The sequence below is a fragment of the Heloderma suspectum genome, chromosome 15 (assembly GCF_057233095.1).
Source record: "Heloderma suspectum isolate Gila_16-S chromosome 15, 16-S_ref, whole genome shotgun sequence".
Classification (NCBI taxonomy): domain Eukaryota; kingdom Metazoa; phylum Chordata; class Lepidosauria; order Squamata; family Helodermatidae; genus Heloderma; species Heloderma suspectum.
In genome coordinates this window covers 22,068,195-22,078,117 of record NC_139472.1, presented here as the reverse complement: position 1 = coordinate 22,078,117, position 9,923 = coordinate 22,068,195, and the positions used below count along the sequence as shown (strand labels likewise).

Sequence of the window (9,923 nt, the reverse complement as noted above, 5' to 3'; positions counted from 1 at the left end):
TTGAAATGCACAGCTGCACAGGCACGTGAGGGTGGGGTGTGACACTTTTGGGTTTAGTGGCTACTTTGTATTTTATGGGTTCTTTTGTGTCTGTCCCTTCCTGGTTTGGCAATTCTCCAGGCCGAGACTCTCATGATGGTTCGCCAAGGCGTGTGCCCTTGAGAGGTACGTGCCTACCCATCATTCCAAAATGGTGGCTGGAATGGAGTTGGTCCTGGACATTCTGCTCCCCAACACCCCCTGGCCCTTGGCCACTGACTCCAAAGCTGCCATTGTGAAGATATGAAGCTGCGAAGGCGTGCAACAATGTGGTTGAAGAACTGAGCGTGCTTCCCGGTGCCTCTGTAACTGCACAGTCCCGGAGGAACAGGGAGGAGTGAAGGGGCAGCACAGAGTGACACACGCACTAGGCACACCCACCACATGCCCACCACAAAATGTGAAGTCGGTTTGGGGAAGGGACAGACAGCTCACAACTGTGGGAAACCCGCAGCAAACCAAAAGCATCGCAGCAAAACGCCTCTTTGGAAATCCGCATTTTCCAGGTGAAAACCACGGTTAGGCTGCAAAGTGGTGATTGCGCCATGTGTCCTGAAGGACCTCAAACTGCAGCGGCCGCAGAGGAAATGTCTCATGTAGATGGGGCCCGGGCCTTCTCCCATTGGAAACCCAGCTAGATATTTCCATTCCAGGGCTACGAGGGTCTTGGCACGGGCTCCGTCGGCGTAGCTTACTGCCAGCTCCGCACTGTCGCTTCCGCGCCAGCTTTGGGCAATTTCTCTTCAAACGGCCCACTTCCTTGCGGTAGTGGCAGCCTCCTTGAGGTGTAGAGGTGGCCTTTGGTTCCCCCCGGGTGCTGGGATTGCCATAGGCGGGCCCCCCTCCGGGGGCGGCGTCGGGGCAGGCGGACGCTTGACTTCTCCCGGCCTTTGGGGGTGTTTCCCCACATTTTCCACGGGGCGCCGTTCTATTGTTGGGCCGGCCGGGCTTTTCTTTTCACCCCCCCCCCCCGCCAGTCTGCCATCGGGGTGGCTTCAGCCACATTAGGAGGCGCCCGCTCACTCATCCAGTCTCCGAGCTTCTCCGGGAAGTGCTTGCGAAGCTGTTCCCGCATGGCCAAACCTCCCAGCGCCTCCCGAGTCCTCCCCCGGCCGCCTCCACCCAGGAATCAAGGGCGGCGGCCAGCCTCGGACGCAGGGCGGCGCAAGTCTCCGCCGCCGCGCCGCGGCAGGAGCGCAAAGCCTCCTCGCGCGGCGCTCTTCCGGCAGGGCGGAGCGGTGCGCACGAGCGCGTCAAGGGGCTGGCGCGGCAGCACTCCGCCCTGTCGGAGGAGCGCCGCGCCCCGGGGAGCTGCCCGCAGGCCGGCCGGCCCCGCAGCCCCTTGAGTCCTCGGCGCGCTCACGCGGCCGCGCTCCCCGCGCGCGCGCCCAAGCAGCGGGAAGAAGGCGGCCGCATCTTCCCCTCCCGACGCGCAGGAAACCGCCTTCTGCCGCTCTTGGGCGGCGGCGGCGGCGGCGCGGAGCGGGAGGGGGCGCCGCGCGCCTTCCCCCCCTGGCGCGTCCTTCAGCTTCGGGTACCGGGCCGTCATCCGCACGTCGTGCTCACGTGGCCGCTGCGTCCCTGAGTCCCGCGGGCGAACTTTCCTCTTGTGCCGAGTCGCTGTCACCCCCTGAGCCAGGCACAGGGGGGCGAATCTCCTGCAGCCCCTCTTTCCCCTCCGCGCGCGCCTCCAGCCGCCCTAGCGCCTGAGCAGCCAGCCGCCGCTCCTCCAGCGCTTTGCGTTTTGCCGTAGCTACGCAAAGCGGCAAACCCCTATGCCGGTTTCCAGGCAGTCTAACCCCTTCCCTCTCCCCCCCGCACCCCACTACGCATCAAAAACCCGTGTCCCACCGCTGCCGCCATGTAAAGGAAGGCAGGATGCCGAGACTCGATCAGCCCCCCTCCCCGCCCTCTTCCACTGCCACCACCTGTTGTTGTTCAGTCGTTCAGTCGTGTCCGACTCTTCGTGACCCCCTGGACCATGGCACGCCAGGCCTTCCTGTCCTGCGCTGTCTCCCGGAGCGTGCTCAAGTTCATATTCATTGCATCCGTGATGCTATCCAGCCATCACATCCTCTGCCGTCCCCTTCTCCTTTTGCCTTCAGTCTTTCCCAGCACCAGGGTCTTTTCCAGGGAGTTTTCTCTTCACATTAGGTGGCCAAAATATTGGAGCTTCAGCTTCAGTATCTGTCCTTCCAATGAGCACTCAGGGTTGATTTCCTTTAGGATGGACTGATTTGACCTCCTTGCAGGCCAGGGCACTCGTAAGAGTCTTCTCCAGCACCACAGTTCGAAAGCATCAATTCTTCGGCACTCAGCCTTCCTTATCGTCCAGCTCTCACAGCCATACATTACTACTGGGAAAACCATAGCTTTGATTAGACGGACCTTTGTCGGCAAGGTGATGTCTCTGCTTCTGACTATGCTGTCTAGGTTGGCCATAGCTTTCCTCCCAAGGAGCAAGCGTCTTTTAATTTCATGGCTACAGTCACCGTCTGCGGTGATCTTGGAGCCCAAGAAAGTAAAATCTGTCACTGCTTCCATTTCTTCCCCTTCTATATGCCAGGAAGTGATGGGGCCAGATGCCATGATCTTAGTTTTTTTAATGTTGAGTTTCAAACCAGCTTTTGCACTCTCCTCTTTCACCCTCAACAAGAGGCTCTTGAGATCCTCTTCGCTTTCTGCCATTAGGGTGGTATCGTCTGCATATCGGAGGTTGTTGATAATTCTCCCAGCAATCTTAATTCCGACCTCTGATTCATCCAACCCGGCATTTCTCATGATGTACTCTGCATATAAGTTAAATAAGCAGGGTGACAATATGCAGCCTTGTCGTACTCCTTTCCCAATTTTGAACCAATCGGTTGTTCCATGTCTGGTTCTTACTGTTGCTTCTTGACCCTCGTACAGGTTTCTCAGGAGACAGGTAAGGTGGTCTGGTACCCCCATCTCTTTAAGAATTTGCCACAGTTTGTTGTGATGCACACAATCAAAGGCTTTAGCGTAGTCAATGAAGCAGAAATAGACGTTTTTCTGGAATTCTCTTGCTTTCTCCATGATGCAGCGAATGTTGGCCATTTGATCTCTAGTTCCTCTGCCTCTTTGAAACCCCCCTTGTACTTCTGGTAGTTCTCGGTTCGCATACTGCTGAAGCCTAGCGTGTAGGATTTTGAGCATCACCTTGCTGGCATGTGAAATGAGCGCAATGGTGCGGTAGTTTGAACACTCTTTGGCGTTGCCCTTCTTTGGAATTGGAATGTAAACTGACCTTTTCCAGTCTTGCGGCCACTGTTGAGTGTGCCAAATTTGTTGGCATATTGAATGCAGCACTTTAACAGCATCATCTTTTAGGATTTTAAATAGCTCAGCTGGAAGACTGTCATCTCCGCTAGCTTTGTTGTTAGTAATGCTTCCTAAGGCCCACTTGACTTCACTCTCTAGGATGTCCGGCTCAAGTTCAGTGACCGCACTATCATGGCTATCCGGGACATTCAGATCTTTCCTGTATAGTTCTTCTGTGTATTCTTTCCACCTCTTCTTAATCTCATCTGCATCTGTTAGGTCCCTGCCTTCTTTGTCCTTTATCGTGCCGTCTTTGCACAAAACATTCCCTTGAGATCTCCGATTTTCTTGAAGAGATCTCTAGTCTTTCCCATTCTGTTGTTTTCCTCGATTTCTTTGCATTGTTCATTTAAGAAGGCCTTCTTGTCTCTCCTTGCTATTCTCTGGAACTCTGCATTCAGTTGGATATATCGTCCCCTTTCTCCCTTGCTTTTCGCTTCCCTTCTTTCTTCAGCTACTTGTAAAGCCTCATCAGACAGCCCCTTTGCTTTCTTGCATTTCTTTTTCTTGGGGATGGATTTCGTTGCTGCCTCCTGAACAATGTTACGGACCTCCGTCCATAGTTCCTCAGGCACTCTGTCTATCAGGTCTAATCCCTGAAATCTATTCATCACCTCCACTGCGTATTCATAAGGGATATGATTGAGGTCATACCTGAATGGTTTAGTGGTTTTCCCTACGTTCTTCCATTTAAGCCGAAATTTTGCAACAAGAAGCTCATGATCTGAGCCATAGTCAGCTCCAGGTCTTGTTTTGACTGACTGTCTAGAGCTTCTCCATCTTTGGCTGCAAAGGACATAATCAATCTGATTTCGATATTGACCATCTGGTGATGTCCATGTGTAGAGTTGCCTCTTGTGCTGTTGGAAAAGAGTGTTTGCTGTGATCAGGGTGTTCTCTTGGCAAAACTCTATTAGCCTTTGTCCTGCTTCATTTTGTACACCAAGACCATGCTTGCCTGTTATCCTGGTGATTTCTGGACTTCCTACTTTAGCATTCCAATCCCCTATGATGAAGAGGACATCTTTTTTTGGTGTTAGTTCTAGAAGGTGTTGTAGGTCTTCATAGAACCGATCAACCTCAGCTTCTTCGGCCTCAGTGGTTGGGGCATAGACTTGAATTACTGTGATGTTGAATCGTTTGCCTTGGATTCGTACTGAGATCATTCTATCATTTTTGAGATTGTACCCCAGTACTGCTTCTCCCACCCTTTTCTTGACTATGAGTGCTACTCCATTTCTTCTAAGGGATTCTTGCCCACAGTAGTAGATATGATGGTCACCTGAATTAAATTCGCCCATGCTTGTCCATTTTAGTTCGCTGATTCCCAAGATGTCGATGTTCAATCTTGCCATCTCATGTTTGACCACCTCCAGCGTACCTTGATTCATTGATCTGACATTCCAGGTTCCTAAACAATATTGTTCTTTACAGCATCGGATTTTCTTTTCACCACCAGACACATCCACAGCTGAGTGTCCTTTCGGCTTTGGCCCAGCCGCTTCACTTTCTGGCGCTACTTGGAAATTCCCTGTGCTCCTCCCCAGTAGTATATTGGACACCTTCCGACCTGAGGGGCTCATCTTCCGGCCTCTTCAGATACCTCTCCAGATCGGCTCCACCCGACACTAGAGGGTCGTCTTACTCCCTCCAGCCCTCCAGAGGGAATCCGCAGCCGCTGAATTTAGCACTGACCCCGGAATGAAATAGCAGCAATAATTTGAGGTAGAAGTTTATTTACAGTTCAGGGGTGCAGGGATAGGAAGAGAAATAGAACAAAATACAAATAGAAATACCCAAGAACCAATTCCCTGTTGGGAAACCTGGCATAAGCTAAAAAATAAAACTCTACCTGGCCTATCTACTCACACCTCGAAGCAGGATCCTTTGTCACAGCCAGCATACCAACACTATCCTCCCAGACCGGATGAAAACCAAAGGGCAAAGGATGGATGGTCACTTGTCTGTTTCTGTCTGTTTCCTGCCCAGCTCCTAGCTCCTTCGCACCCCCCTCCTCCCGAGGAAGATGAGATGGCTTTTCACACCTCTCCAGCTGTGCTGGCCCTTTGGCAGGCCTAGATGGTTTATGGCCTTGAGTCAAGAGACGAACTCTGGCCTGGTGCCTCCAGCCTTGAAGCTTTCCAGCCTCCCTTCAATCCAGGTAGCTGGAGTTACAAATCTTCTTCCCGGGATCCTACCCCTTCCTACAATAAAGCAATAAAATGCAACCTGAAAGAAATACCTTATGCTATTAATCCTTGCCTACCACAGCTTTCCTCTCGATTGCGCATCTCCTTTACAACTATCCATCTCTCCCAAACAGAACGAGCCTTCCAAGACCAAGAGGAAAAGGATGTTTGCCCTCAGTCTCATCCGCCATCAACGAGGCAGAAGCTTTAGAGCTGATGGCAGAGAAAGTCACCCACGCTTGGATGGTGCTGGTGAGTGAGCGGCTGAGCTGCACTGGGGAGGTGGAGGCAAGGGACGGGTGGGAAGCTCTGGGATTGGATTTGGGGCATGTCCTGTTTCAGAAAAGCTTGTGAGTGTGGCAGAGGGAAGGGAGAATGCAGCTGCATGGAATAAAACCGCTCAGTCCATTTTCAAGGGGATGGAAGAGGCCCTGCACAGTGCACTTCTAGTTCCAGGGAGCTATGCAGAGGGCGGCCAGTTTAGAGAGCGCTGGGACACAGCCAGCAGGAAGTGCGGCAGCAGCCCTCCAGGACCCCTCTGTCAGGCCTTGCCTCTGATCGCTCTAGGTCTCAACCAGGCCATCATGTGGGGTGCCTTTTTGGAGCCACTCCAGTCCTCTTGGTGTCCATTCAGGCCAAGTTAAAACCAGATGCCTCTGGGCGGCCAATGAGCATGGCCTGAGGGCAACAGCCTTCTCCTCTTCTTTGCCCCTTCATCCCCTCTGAGGTATACTGCTTCCGTGCATGAGGTCAGCCATCATGGCCAACAGACCTACCAGACCGTGGTAGATGTATCCACAAATGCGTTGTTCTCTTTTAAAGCCATTCCCACATCTTGTGGCAGTGAGTTCCATAAGACTGATGCTCATGTGGAGGAGGACTTCCTTTGGCCTGGCCAGAATCTCCTGATCAACAATTTCACTGGGCGACCCTAGATGCTACTCTTATTGTTTGATTTATTTAGATAAAGATTTCTATCTATCCTGTCCTTCTAGTGCTTATGTATGACTCAGGGCAATTTACAACACTTTAAAATCACAATATATAAAATACAAGAAAATCATAGAATCATAGAATAGTAGGGTCGGAAGGGGCCTGCAAGGCCATCGAGTCCAACCCCCTGCTCAGTGCAGGAATCCAGGTCAGAGCATCCCAGACAGATGGCTGTCCAGCCTCATCTTGAACGCCTCCAGCGTGGGAGAGCCCACCACCTCCCTAGGTCGTGGGTTCCACTGTCATATTGCTCTAACAGACAGGAAGTTTTTCCTGGTGTTCAGCCGGAATCCGGCTTCCTGTCACTTGAGCCCATTATTCCGTGTGCTGCACTCTGAGATGATCAAGAAGAGATCCTGGCCTTCCTCTCTGTGGCAACCTGTCAAGTACTTGAAGAGCGCTATCCTATCTCCCTTCAGTCTTCTCTTCTCAAGGCTAAACATGCCCAGTTCTTTCAGTCTCTCCTCATAGAGCTTTGTTTCCAGTCCCCTGATCATCTTTGTTGCCCTCCTCTGAACCCTCTCCAGTTTGTCTGCATCCTTCTTCAAGTGTGGTGCCCAGAACTGGACACAGTACTCCAGATGAGGCCTAACCAGTGCCGAGTAGAGGGGAACTAGGACTTGCTTTGGTCAGTCCTGAATCTCTTGCCAGCCCCTTTCATTGAGTGAACCCAAATTCTAGGATTATGTGAGAGGGGGAACATCTTCTGTCTACATATACCTGGAACAGCACTGTGAGGAACTTGTGAGTGGCATCTTCTACACCCATCTCTTGATCCTAAAACTGATGCTCCAGTCAGAGCCTTCATAGCACACCAAAGCCTCAGTCCTGTGCGCACATCCTTGGGGGCAAATCCTGCTGAGATCACAGCGTGGCTCAGGCTGTGTGTGTCTGTCAGTCATCACAGCCATGCATCAGGGTGAGATTCAGCTCGTTATGAAGGCATGCTCTGCTTTCTTGTCAGATCAGGTTTCTTTCCCTTGCATGAGGCATCTGGCTTCAGAAAGGTCTACTGACTGGGGCAAAAGCAGGATATGGCCTGTTGCATACACTTCACCTGCTCCTTACCACCAGGCCCTGGTAAGCTTTCATGCCATCTCCGGTCGCGGGCCGGATTGGAAGGAGGAGTCCTCCATGAGGCTGCAGACTGTGATGTCCCAGAGAGACGGATGCTAAAGGCTCTGCTCTGCTCTCATATGCTGTGTTCACATCCTCCATAGATTTAAGAGCCAAGTGTCTGTTCTTTGGGTTAAGGATATAATAGAAGAGCATCATTGTCTGACAGCGTGTTACCACAGTTCAAGGCACATGTCAGCAGCCACAGTGTGTGAAATGGCAGGCTGTGCAGTCCGCATGGCGCTTTAGGGTTCACGCGCAAAACTTGGGATGCTGTTGTATCGGTATCCCCCTACATAACAGATGCATGTGCCCCAGGGACAAGATGCATCCAGCCCACACTCAGCATGCAAATTCTAGAACCTCTGGGGTGGAAGCTGCACCCCGGAGGACAATTCTAGCAACTCACGCTAACAGCGTTTCAACAAGGTGTCCCCCAAAGGCAAAAGCAGAGGGAGAACTGGGATCAGTGATTTACCAAGGTCAGAGATGAGGAAACTGCAACTCTGGCCTAGATTGCTTCCAGGTGCCTCTGTGGCGGGAAGGGGGGCAGCGTTTCTATCACACCCCTGTATCAGGTATGCTTGGATCATTCTCTCCTTCCCAATGCAAAGGTTTTTGAGCCTAGAAGACTATGTAGTTGTTTTCATTCCAGGTGCAAAAAAAGTGAAGAAATAAATAGTGAAGAAATAATGTTTTTAATGTAGAATTTTATTGTTTTAACTGTTTTATTGTTGTACATTGCCCAGAGTGGCTGGGTGGCCAGCCAGATGGGCGATTAATAAATTTAATAAATAAAAAAATTAATAATAAAAAAATATCCTAGTGAACCTCAGACAGCATCAGAACCATACCAAGAAGCTCCATGAGACTTAGAGTTCAAACACCAGAGATGGTGCCCTCGCCTTATCCCCAAACCACATGGAAGTAGAGCGCATTGCTGAGAGTTCTACGATGCAGCTTCCCACTAGCCAACACATAACCTGTTCTCCAATGCTGAAGGTTTTTGTGACAAAGCTGGTGCCCTTAGCCAGGCATTTTGCAGTAAGGGGGCCTCAGGGGGGCAAGGAATCACTGCAAAACAGCCAAACGAGAAATACAGGTAGCTTGATATGTTTAAAGTTATTTCATTGCATTACTTCTTAGTGATCCTGTGAAGGTCTGAGGCTTACAGAGACAAGGTAAAAAGGTCAGGCCTAGAAGTCTGGGATTTTGTTTTGTTTTGTTGGGAGGGGTATTCCTGAGAGAAGTAGGTTCACTTTCCTGAGTTAGGTTTCATTTCTCCAGGTTTGAAACAGTACTTTCGGTTTTGGGGAAGGAGGGGATATAAAGGGAGAAAGCCAGTGAGAGGGAGACCAGAGAGAGAGCCAGTGAGAGAGAGACCAGAGCATGAAGAGACAGCAGGAAGAAGAAGCCTGGAGAAGACTAAGGGCTCCGTCACATGGGGCTTTTATCCTGCGATGGAGATGGCTCCTTCACGGAGGTTTGCAGGCTCTTTACATGACGCTGTGGCCCTCCAGGGCGTCTCCTGCACCAAATGCCCTTTGTTCCATTTTTAAATAGATTGCAGATCATGAGCTGTCAAATTTCCCCGCTGTGTTCCGCTTGAGTTCCCTCCGTGAAAAGAGGAAAAGCAGCAAGAAGAGGAGCGAGATCCATGAAAGAGAATGGAAGGCTCAGCTACAGGAAGAAGGAGGGGGAAGGGGAGAGTGGAAAGGAAGCAAGTGAAAAAGGGAATTGTTGTGATCCTGCATTTAGAACGGAAGCAGAAAGCCCCGTTTTAAATGTAGGATTTTAGGCTGGTGTAGAGATGCCCTAAGTACAGCTACGGTAGAGGAACTTGGTCTTTTGCAACTTTTATTTTCTCTTATTGCCTTTTGTATAACTCAGTTCTACTCTATAAATACCTTGAGTTGTAATTTGCTTGCTTTAATTTACCAGTAAATTGCCGTGGTGAACACCCAGGTGTCTGAAGTGCCGATCGCTCCACATCTACAGCCTCAACCCCACGTTACTGGGAAGGGGAAGTTCAAAAGAAGGAAGTGGGACTCTTAAGGAGGCAAGAGATCCTTAAGGAGTTGCTCAGGGGGGTCCAGGTCAGAAGGGGAACCCTGACAGATCCATTTAGCAGTGCCAGCCCAAAAATCTTTTTCTGCCTGAACCAGAGCCCAAATTCACCTCCCCCACCCCACCCCCTGCTAGAACCAACACTTTAAAAACTCTTGCTGCACCATCCAGAACCAA

General features: G+C 51.0%; 1 protein-coding gene across 1 annotated transcript in view; it reads left to right on the top strand.

Annotated features, from left to right (window-relative positions):
* Positions 1–1,323: 1,323 nt before the first annotated feature.
* The window catches only part of RNF207 (ring finger protein 207), a 77,839-nt gene continuing 69,239 nt past the window's right edge, over positions 1,324–9,923 (top strand). The window contains exons 1-4 of the mRNA XM_084822009.1: positions 1,324–1,573; positions 4,841–5,106; positions 5,371–5,542; positions 5,705–5,822. The gene's annotated coding sequence lies outside the window, so the exon portion shown is untranslated. The remainder of the gene's footprint in view (positions 1,574–4,840; positions 5,107–5,370; positions 5,543–5,704; positions 5,823–9,923) is intronic.